Genomic DNA, 12,441 nt, shown 5'->3' with positions numbered 1-12,441 from the left:
CTGCTGCAACGGAGAAACCAAACCACCTTTCCTCCGGTGATGCTAACACCTCAGGTGATTTGCAAGAGCTGTGAGGCGCCGGTGACTGGAGAGCACATGACTTACAGACATTTTTTATTTATTTTTTTTAATAAATGCCTCTTGTTTTTTCACATAAACGCCCCATGTTGCGGTGAATGGAGGTGCTGCCTGACTTGTGAGAAAACCACTATTTTGAATATCTCCCACACGGTGCAAACATCCTGCAAGACTCCCTCGTTTACAGTAATTCATTATTTGGAACAGCCGTTTGACTCATTAATAGGAAACCATCAGCTTTTCATCTGAAAAAGACCAAAAACGGGAGACGGCTAATAAAGCCTGTGCCGCGAACTCAACTAATTGTTTCCAGAGGAGTTCTGCTAAACTTGCGAACAGTAAACAAAAGCTTTTTATTCTGAAATCGCTTTGGACCAAGTGGTGAAGTTGTTCCACACTGCTGCCATCCAGACACACAGTTTCCAAAACTTTACATGGTTTACTGAGAAGAATGTCTCAGCACTTTCTTACTGTATTCCACGCAGCTTTGTATACCTATTACAAATAAACCAATTAGAGGAGCTGCCTGACATTTCTTAGTCAGAATCCATGATGAAACATCGTGAGAATGGCATCAGTTTCTTCTGTTTCCAATCAGCCCTTTTCACTTTAAGCATGTTGTAAATCAACAGAAAAAGAAGCCATGTGTGATTAATAACATTAATTATGACTGAATTCAGTTTAGATGATGCAGTTCCGTGGACATATTAGTAACTGATAAGAAGGAAAAGAGCAGCTGTAAATCATTTCAGTGACTCAACTTCACTGAGGCCCGACTCACACCTGGATGTGTCATCGCTGATCTGATCACAGGCATCCAGCTTTAAGTAAACGTGTTCACACCTAGCAGTTAAAAGCATCTCAACATGAGTCTTGAGCTACCACTTGAGATCTCACTTTTGCTGTTTATGCAAATCAACACCGACATCATTCTTTATGAGACATCAGGCCTTTAGAGGCTATTTTAGAGATATTAGAGACAAATCTCAGATTGTAACCATACCCCCGGAGTGTTCATAGGCTACACAGTGTCGTGTCACTGCTGCACTGTTTGCTGTGAAAGAGAAATCTCTGGGAATGAAGGTTAATGGTACTGGTTGTTGTTGAGGAAATGTGGAAACGTAATGCCTGCATGGCTAATTTGCATACTAGTAAACAATGCTGTGTTTGCGTGGGTTTCCTCCCACCATCATTAAAAAACATGGGAGCTAGGCGCCGGGCGAGGACTAACCCTCCATCTGACCGTGCAATTTCGTTGTACAATGTTGTATAATGACAAATAAAACACTTTACCTTTACCTTTACCACATGCCAATATGATTTTTGTTATTCAGTTAAAACAAACATTTTTAAAGACTCTCCCTACCAATGAACAGACATCATTGAATAATAATAATAATATTTATAAGCGCCTTTCAAGACTCACAAGGACACTGTACAAAAAGCATAAAGACATAAAAAATAAGACAGAATATATATATATATATAAATGGAACAGTGCAATCACGGTGGATAAGCTTTCTGGAACAGGTGGGTTTTGAGTCTGGATTTAAAGACTGGGAAAGAGTCAATGTTTCAGATGTCCGGTGGGAGTGAGTTCCAGAGTTGGGGAGCAGAGCAACTGAAGGCCCTGCTCCCCATGGTACTGAGGCGGGCCGAGGGCACAGAGATGTGGATAGAGTAGGAGGATCTGATCGAGCGGGAGGTAGTGACAATATGGAGGAGATCCAAGAGATAAGGAGGGGCCAGGTTATGGATGGCCTTGAAGGTGTGGAGAAGAATCTTGAAGTCGATGCGGAATTTGACGGGGAGCCAGTGGAGATGCTGAAGCACGGGGCTAATGTGGTGAAATGAGGGGGTTTTATGGTTGATGACACGAGTGGCTGAATTCTGGACCATTTGAAGCTTATGGAGGGATTCGTGGGGGAGGCCGAAAAGGAGAGAGTTGCAGTAGTCAAGGCGGGAGGTGACAAGGCTGTGAACAAGGATGGAAGTGGTGTGGGGGCTGAGAGAGGGGCAGAGACGATTTATATCGCGTAGGTGGAAATATGCAGACCGGGTAACGTTATTGATGTGAGATTGAACTGATAGTGAGCTGTCAAGGATGACACCCAGACTCTTAACCTGGGGGGAGGGGGAAATTAAGGAACTGTCGATTGTGAGGGGAAAACTGTCAGCTTTGGAAAGTGTGGATTTGGTTCCCATGAGGAGGAGTTCTGTTTTTATCACTGTTTAGTTTTAGGAAGTTTGAGGTGAACCAGGATTTTATTTCAGATAAACAGGTGATGAGGGAGGAGGGAGGGAGGGTGGAAGTTGGTTTGGTGGATAAATGTGGTTTATACCTCTGCGGGACATAGACGGCAATTTTTGTTCCTACTTCCTGCTTCATGCATCAAAAACGTGTTTTTCTTAAGAAATTTTAAGCTGTTCATAAAATGTTTTGTAAAAGGATTGTTAATTAAATGCGAACACCATCAAAATGTACTTCTTCGCACTAAAACAAAGGGAAAAATTTGGAGTTGCTGTTATTTATAGGTTATTACGCTGTTATGTTACTGTTATGTTTGGTGGATAAGTGTGGTTTATACCTCTGCGGCAACTTTTGTTCCTACTTCCTGCTTCATGTGTCAAAAACTTATTTTTCTTAAGAAATTTTAAGCTGTTCATAAAATGTTTTGTAAAAGGATTGTTAATTAAATGTGAACATCTTCATAATGTACTTCTTCGCACTAAAACAAAGCGAAAGTTTTGGAGTTGCCGTTATTTACAGGTTATTACGCTGTTATGTTACTGGTCCGATCCCCTTGAGATCACATTGGGCTGCATGTGGCCCCTGAACTAAAATGACACCTGCTCTAAATCATGTATAACAACAGTATGAATGATTTCTGTGCTCCGATATCCCCATCCCTTGCTGCACACATTCCTTCATAAAGCCATCATTCCCTCACACTGTCCTTTCTCTTTCCTCCTTATTCACATCTCCTAGTAACGACCCACCGCTGCACCCGCTTCGTGGGCATATTGAATTTTTCACCCTCGCTACCTTTCCAGTCCCTCAATGAACGCCCCCCCACCTCGAGTATGAAAAAAAGAGCGAAGGAGGGAAGAGAGGAAAAAAAGTGACACAACAAAAGAGGTTAGCGGGGGGTCCTGAGATGGAGGCTGGGGGAGGAGGAGGAAGAGGAGGGGGCTCTCCTCTACTTCCTCCTTCAACGAAGCGGTTTCTCCTCAGTCTGCCTTTGATGTTGCGGCTGCAGACCGAGATTCTGTCAAGTGCACTGGTTGAGAAGAGTTTGTGTGTCCGTGTGTGTGTGTGCAAGGGGTTGGGTTTGGGAGGGGGCATGAAAAAGTAAACTTGATGGGCTTCGGAAGTGCAGATAAACGGGGGCACAGCTGGACTGATGGGAACGATGAGATCCTCCTCCTCCTCCTCCTCCTCCTCCTCCTCTCTTCCATAACATACACCCACCATAAATACACAGACAGGCATTCAGGTGCACAAACACACACACACAAAGTTTCCTTTTCTCCTCACCCACACATACACTGCACCGCAGAAATGCACACATTTGCACACATACACACACAAGTGCACTCCCCCAGATTCCCCTCTGTCTCTGTTTTTGTCACACATACACACACACACACACGGCTCCCTGGAGTTGTAGTCAGTCACAAGTGCGCTTGTAAAAAGCCCCTCTGTTCAGACTCCACCCCTCATTCTCCACTAATAGTCAGGTGCCTCTGTTCGTACCCACAGAAATCAATCAGCAGTCTGCTAGATGTCTAGCGGCTTGAATGGTGTGTGTGTGTGTGCGCATGTGCACGTATGCGAGTGTGCGCGTGTGCCTCTGTTTTCACCCTTTGACTATATAACTGGTGAGTTACTGCAAAGCCGATAACTCTTGGAAAAGAAAGCGCCGTCTGATCCAGTGCATCTAGAAATGAGTCACCGTAGGTTAGACCGTGTCTCACTCGTCTCGCTGTTGTTCACAGATTGAGAGAGAGTCGTCTCAGAGGAGGCTTCTGAGTCATCGGCCTCTGCCCACAGATTGATTTGTTTTGAGCCAAATCTTTAATTTCTTGATTTTCCTTTTCTTGGTAGAGCTGGACGAATCGGCGAAAAAGATGAATAAACAACCCAAAAGATTTTCATCGTTATTCACAGAAAGCTGAAAACTTCTAAACTTCCACAGAGAAGCAGATTACGGAGAAACACATGCTCGCATGCTGGTCTATGTACATGGGTATGACACTGTTCCATATCAGTGCACAGAATCATAGTCAGAACCCAGACATCTGACAGTTTTGTACTTACTTGCTTACAAATTATTACGAAAAAATAAGAAGTTCAGTTTATTTTTATGTTGTCACGGTGACTACTGGTCCTTAACTGCTGCTTTCACTTCCCCTCTATGGTTACAGGAACTGTGAGGACAAGGAACCAAAAGCTTTACGAGACATACCCCCCACCCTGAGCCCCACCCTCTGGGTCATCTTTATTCCACCCTTTCAACCTCTCAAACTTTCATCCCACACTTTCTCACATCTGTTAAGATGTGGTCGCTGGGCAAAAACGTGCAGCAGGTCGTGGAAGGGGTGACATTTGCTCCGTGCCATTGCTGATTTGAGTCTCTCTCTGTGTAAGTTACTTCATGTCGTGACTTCATTAGGTAAATATTTCAGGATTCAATAAGTTGGTAAGTAGCTGCTTCCCGAGTTAGAAGAGGGGTTAACATGACACATGTGGAACGTAATGTAGAGATAATTAGTCATTAGTAAGCAACTCAAAGAGTGGAATGTGACACTGTTAGAAAAATATCACCAGTATAATCCTGTCATACTTAAATGCAGGACAATTGGTGTAGATTTTAGTTAGAAAGATGAAATTTAACAGTGTTTAACAGTGTTGTGATCTTGGAATAATAAAGTTTTTTGCTGACATTTAAGTTTTGCCTATAATCTTAATTTGTTCTTGGAAGAAAATTCATTTTAAAAGCTTGTATTTTGTTAATAGAGACACACATGATCACTTTGAAGCTAGATTATTTGGTTTAGAACTTAAACCAGCTTTTTAAATGCCAAGGAAATTTATAAGTTTACAAAATTCTCTGAAAACATGTACTACATGTATACTAAAAAGGTAAAATCTTGCAAATGTGTGATAAAGGTGCAGCTTTACAGTACGAGAGCAAGTGAACGTCACATCCCAGATAACTTATCAAACCTGGGATGCACATTTAAATGCACAACTTAAGGTCTAAACTCGCCTTGCCCCAAGAAAATAAGACAAAAAAAAAATGACAAAATGTGCTCAGATGGACGTTTCTGGAGGCCTGCGTCCTCGCTGGCACATGAGCGCTACCAGGTGCTCGCTGCTCAGGGCCAGACAGCACACTTAAGCCGTGCCACCTTTCACTCACTTTAATAGGTGGCGGTGTGAAAGCCCCATGGCACCGAGCAGCGGTCTTTGGAGGGGCAGCAGGCCCGGGCGAACAGAACCTCTTAGAAAACCGAGAGAAAAGATAGACAGAGAGAGAGAGAGAGAGAGAGAGGGAGAAATGAAAGGCTGGTGCCGTAAAACACAGCTCCAACAAGAACACAGAGGGAAGCCGAGTGAATCACCAAAACAAGCTTCCACACATGCACACACCCTCGCTCACCCATCAGCCTGCCAGCCCCCCGACATTTACATTAGAAGAGGAGGGACACAGTGGGCCTGTGAGGAATAGAGGGATGGGGAGGAGAGGTCAGACACGCTATTGGGAGGTTGTAAACACTGTAAGACAGTATCACCATGGAAGCCCGTGCGCTGCTCTGAGGCATCTAACCCCACCTCCCACCCCGAGCCTTTCCAAAGCCAAGTGCCCCCCGATCGCCGGGGCCCCCGAACCAGCCCCTCGCCTCGCCTCGCCTGCCAGCCTGCCTGTCCAGCACAGCAGATGTGCACAGAGGAGAGGCCTTGGATGACTGAATCCCCTGGGCTTTAGAGAGGGCGAGGGAGGAGGAAAGATGATGAGCGTGGCCTTGACAGAGGGCTTGTGTGACCAGGTCTCCTGTGTCTGTGGACGGCTTATATTTACTGTAAGTGTCCCGGGGTGAGTTCATACATGTACGAGTGTTTATGCCTGCTTATGCGTATCCGGGATACATAACAACCCTGTGTTTTGCTTAATACCCCATTATATTTGCTCGCAGCTTAATAGTAATCCACTGAAACTGCTGTGTGCCACTTTTTTTTTTTCCTCCAACAGTTACTTAATCCACACTTACAATCAATACTATGTTATGTTGTGTTAACAGCGGATCTATGGGGATTTTCTCATTGTGGAAAGCTAATGAAAAGACACTCAGCTTTTAGAACCTTTTAACTCTTTTATTTATTTTTTAGTTAACTCTTTGTTCACTCTCAGTGCTCCCATCAGAATCATTTTCACACCCACAGCAGGAAACTGTTTTTGTGTACGAGGTATATACAATGACACTGGATTAAAGAGAAAGTTAGCATCCAGTTGTTGCAGCTAATGATACAAGTATTTCCCACAGCTGTTGGTTCGGTCCAGACGAGGCCTAAAGTGGGAGTGGAGAGTAGATGGTAAGCACAAGGTCAGCTTTTAAAAGGTCATAATATTTTGGTAGGTTTGTGTATCTGTGGATCACATTTATTTTAGTTTTTGTCTAAGCATCTTTGTATATATTTTTGACAATAAGGGTTGCACAGACTAGTCGACAAGTCCGTCTGTTGACTCCACGCTTTAAGCATCGCGTCGACTAGTCGTTGATCACGTGACAAAAACAACATGGACGCCTCCTAGAAGACAGGTGAGGAGTCCAGTGGGTCGTTGCAGCAAACTAGCAGTGGTTCATCAAGTGTGTGGAAATGCTTCTCTAAAGATGAAGCCCATACTACCTGAAATACAACTAAAGTACTACTGCAATGCATCTGAAAAGGCTAACGCTAACGCTAGCAGAGGAACGGTCCACATCCTCTGGACAGCAGTCAGTTAACAACTTCACCAAACGTCCTGTGGTAACAGAGAGAAGGAGGCTGCACATCAACTATCTGATAAAGTTATTAGACCTTTAGCTGCAGAGAAATACCTGCTACACTATCCCATGTAACATGTGCTGAGGTGCTGCATGTTTTTATACAGGCTATACATATCTGCAGCTCACAGTATGTAGCACATGAGCTGTCTGTCCTCAGCGTATGTATTCAGGTCAAGAATATAGATTTCATTACTTTCTACTGTGTTTTTATCACTGACATCATCAGAGACAAGTTGGTGTCGACTTTCATCACATAACAGTCTACTTTTTAAAAAAATCTGAACTCGTGTAGCCCCTAAATTCGTAATATTATCTTGAAAATCAACACTGGACCTGCTGCATCGTCCAAGCTTCCCGGGCTCCTGTTGAATATGAACAAGTTTTGTATTTGTGGGTCGTGTGATGTGTGTGACCGTACAGCTACTTGGGCCCTACTTCTCTCTGTAAAGGAAGGATGTGAGGATGGAGGAGGAAAACAGGTGGATTTAAATGGCCCTCAGTCTTGAATGAGGCTCCTTTGAGCCCACGGTCCAATTATACGGCTGCTATTATGTGGCCGGGCTGCTATGTGGAAGTTCCTTCAGACTGACAGGAAGATGGCAACCAGATTCTTGAGGAGCTTTATTGTCCGTGCGGCATTTTCACGAGCTTTCTTCTGACAGTGAAATCAAAGGTTTCCAGTGTGAATTTAGAATTTAAGCGCTGCTGCCCCACCACCATGACTCTTATCTGCATTTATCTAACAGGGACATTTTTTTTTTTTGGTAGATGGATGGATGCCCTGTTAAACAGATTACCATTCAGCAGGTCTGTATAAAGCCCCTTTATTGGGAACTCTGTTCGTTAGCCCTCTCACCTCCTGTATTTGCCACTTCACTCCCAGAGAGAGAGTGGGAAACAGCTGAAAGATACACATCAGGAGGGAGCAGGAGAGAAGTAAAAAGGCAGTTTAGAAAAAAAAAAAAATAGGCCTTCAGGGATTTTTGTACACAAAACACAGCGTTGGAGAGCGAGGTAGGCAGATTGAAAGCTCGGAGAAAGACTGAGAAAGCGAGAGAGAGGGCTTACAGAAGTGGAGTGGGCAGCGGCTGCCAGGCGCTGAGGAATTCACGGTCGATTTGTCCTTGTTCGCTGCCGGTTTGCAATAAAAAGGAGCTGAAGGGGAGAAGGGGTCAGGCCCGGCTGTGGAGCAAGCAACAGATTGCAGATGCCTCTGTTGGAGAGGGCTCCTTGTGAAAAACTAGGTCCCCCTCTCTGAGTCCCGAGCCACCCTTTAGAGAAAAGAGCCCTTCTCTACTGTAAAGGAGCGCTCGGGACATTGTGGGGCTTGTCAATGGCTCTCGGCTGGGGCACCGGGAGAATACAAGGAGGCCCAGTGTTCAGCGCTGCAGCTCCTTCTATAGAAGCCAGAACCGTAATGGGGGCCCGGGGGCTCTACGGGGAGTTTAGAGGGCCCAGTTTCAATGGAGACCAAGCCTTTTTAACTGGTACATTGTGCGACTCTCTCCCTCTCTCTCTATGTCCCTGGAGATGAGAGAGAGGGAAATTCCTATGCAGATCAAACAGAATGTCTTCATTGCAAATGAACTTAGCATGGATGAAAATTTTGAGGGATTTTGGGGGTAGGGTGGGGTGCCATTGTTAGCTCGGAGAGGCAGGGGGGTTAGGTAGATGCGTGTACGAGTGAACGCACGACTGAATGAATTACTGTATATGTGTGTGTGTGTGTGTCAAATGTTGCAGTCCATCTCAGGTGATATTAGAGGCAATCACAGCCTGTTAAAGCACCTGTCACTCAACACAGCAGACCAATGCACCCGGGGCAACTTCCAGCTGTTCTCTAGTGTGTTTGCACAACTGTGTGTGCTGATTCTGTGTGACCGCGTTAGGTAAGGCCGGTCATGGGTTTTTAACGACTATGTCCCCCACCCCCCTCACCCCCCTCCATGAAATCACTATTGAAAAGCATATTTAACTTTTCTAAAACAAAGCATAATCACCACTGGCACAGGGACAGTCACACAAACACAGAAAAAACTGGCAGTACAAGACTTGGTTACCCGCGACTTAGAAAAGACAAACTTTACACAGTCACCATGACCACTGCAAGAACGCTGCAGAAAATGTAGCTGATAAACAAACTGCAGTCCAATGGAGCAGCCGTAGGATTTCCCCTAACCTCACCAGTGGTCTGACTGCACAGTCGGGCCTTTTAATATCTCTAACTCGTCTGTCACCCTTGAAATGTTGAAGGATAATTTTGGTACATTCAAATTTGGGCACTGTTTTCATAGTTGTGGTCATCCCTCCCATCCATTTAAATGGTTAAAATGCCATGCTCACCAGAGTCATAGATGAGGTCTGGTAGCATGGCAGCGTCACTACAAAGCATTGTGACGGGCAAAGAAACAAAAGTAAGCTATAACATTAGTAGACACAGCAGCAGTAGACACTATCTGGGGGTAAAACCTCAAATGTTGTCAATAAGAACAATATAAGACAGATCTGTGTCTTAGATCCTTCGTCTAATGCAGTATACCATACACACGGCCACAACATTAAAACCACTGACAGCTGAAGTAAATAACATTGACCAAACTTTTAGACCTGGCATTCATTGGTGTGGATGTCACTTAGACATGTAGCGCCCACCTAGACCAGACCAGGCACCCCCACCCCGTAGCAATGACAGCAGACGCACACACAAAAACAGGTTAAGGTGCTTTTAGGGTACTACGGGACATGGACGCCGTAACCTACATACGTAGCCTACGCCGATGGGAGCCATTTATACTTGTGCCCTCGTCAGTCTGGCTCTCTCTGTGTCTTTCTTTGTCATTTGGGTTAATTTTTGTTTCCACTTCCTGCTTCACTTTCAACAATGGCGGCTGAAACTTTAGCCGAAATTTCGCCGAATACGAGTCGTGCAAACGTTTGTATCTCTGAACCTCCTCAGTTAACCTTTCCTCGATGTGTTCCATCTTTATTGATCCAAAACTATCTATTCGAAACATGCTACTGCCAAGCGGACCAATCACAGCTCTTGTGGTCTGCATTGCAGCGACGTAGAGTGACATTTCGGTGGAGGTGCACGTCAGTTGCGTCAGCTTAATGCAGAATTCTAAACCGCCTTTTAGGAACAACTAAAAAAAAACACGAAGAACAGCACAAGGTGTTGACCTGGCCTCCAAATTCACAAGATCCCAAACTGACCAAGTATCTGTGGGATGATCCACAGAGGCCCCTCCCCTCAAATGCCCCCCCACTAACAACATCCTGTTACCAGACACCACCGGACACCCTCAGAAGGGCCATGTCCATTCTCTTATGAGTAACAACTGTTTGGGAGGCACAAGGGAGATCTACACAATATTAGGAAGGTGGTCATAATGTTATGCCTACGCATGTATTTCTACAGTAACACAATAAGAAAAGTGATCCAATACTGTTGGGGGATTTCTTGTGTCTGTTTTTAGTCACTGCATTCCAAAAATGAATGAAAATAATACTCAAAGAAGACCTAAGTAGTCAGTTGTAATAACACCAAGAAACAGCAGTCCTGCTCTTACGACAAACTCTTTGCACTAAACTCATGTGATCGACGAACACGTACTAAATGTCCAGTCAACGGCGGTTATCATCCATGGACTCCCGAACAGGAACCAGCTCTTCCGGCTGAATTGCATCACCTCGCCAGCTGTCCGTGCGCCGCTATCTGTGCATGCAGCAGAGATACAGCGGGGATGAGAGAACGTGACACCTCTGACTGCTGGGTTCCTCCAATTGTTAGGCAGGAAGTCCACTCCGACTCGTGATAAAAGAAAATGAGAAGGAAAATACAGAAGAAAGAAACAGAGACAGAGACAGAGGGAGGGAGGGAGGCTGGGGGAGTATTTAGAGTGGCTTGCTCGCCCCGGGGAGAAAGTAGTGCAAAGGTGAGGGTCATGGAACAACAGAGAGCGTAAGAACAACGAGAAGAATAACAACAGCGTGGTGAGTCAGGCCTGCGGTTTTAGCGGCTGCACTCATCTGGTTCAGTGTGTGTGCACTGAGAGTAGAGACCCCACGATGACGCACTCATGACACTATCAGCGGGATCACTCTCACACCCACACACACACACACACAAGCTACACACATTAAAGATAAAGCTGGTCCCAGACAGGTATGGAAATGTATGTGACCGTGTGTCTCCTCTAAATGTCTTCCCAAAGATATGGAAATTAGGACGCCATTTAGAAGAATATGCCGCGTTATTGAAAGAGTGTGCGGTTTGGGAACAGAGTTTACGGTGCAGTCAGAAGTCAGTGTTACGTCCAATCGACCGCCTCACCAAAACAAGAAAACAAAATGAGTATAACAAAACTGAGAGCGGTGACAAGCATGTACCTCCTCACCCTCAAAGTGTGGTTATCATAAGTTAGTACTGGTTTTACATCCATTATCTACATGCATGCTTAAAGGTGTGGGCCTTTGTGGGTGTGGGGAATGTACGAGGTAATCTTTATTAATGATGACGTTGGAGTATTTGCCATGAAAACTTTTGCACTTGACTCAGATTTAACTGTTATCTCAGCATTCAGAGGGCAGGTGGAAATGATTCGTGAGCAGCACGACGTGAAAGTACAAGACACTTTTAAGGAACAAAAAAAAAAAAAAAAAAGAAAATAGGACAAAAACAACTATGACATAAATGTTTTAACTTTCCAAACTGTCCACAGAAAATGTGAACATGACAGTAAGAGTCAGGTGAATAAAATGCAAATGTGAACAGGAATTACAGGGATTATATATTTACATGTTATTGCAGAAGTAGTATGTGTAATTTATGGCTCTATGAAGGGAGCCGGATCTTTTGGATCCGTTCCTTCCAAAGAGTCCTTCAAAAGAATGGTTAATTTTGATATTTATTTTTAAGATGCCAGCCTGGGAGTAACTTATTTTATCCTCAGAATAAGTCTGTGTGGGTTCTCTCCAGGTTCTCCAGCTTCCTCCCACCGTCCAAAGACATGCTGGTTAGGTTCATTGGTGATTCTAAATTGGCCGTAGGTGTGAGTGTGAATGGTTGTCTGTCTCTCTGTGTTAGCCCCGTGATAGACTGGAGACCTGTCCAGGGTGTACCCCGCCTCTCGGCCAATGACACCTGGGATAGGCTCCAGCTCCCCTGTGACCCTTCACAGGAACAAGCGGCTACAGAAAATGAATGAATCAATCAATAAGCATTGTGATAAGGGTAAGATTTGGATCAGAGTCATTCAAACTAAGACATTCCACCAATACATATTATCTTGGAGTGATATTTAAGTCTAT

Source organism: Chelon labrosus, assembly GCF_963514085.1.
Source record: "Chelon labrosus genome assembly, chromosome: 15".
Lineage (NCBI taxonomy): Eukaryota > Metazoa > Chordata > Actinopteri > Mugiliformes > Mugilidae > Chelon > Chelon labrosus.
This window is presented reverse-complemented; position numbering follows the sequence as displayed.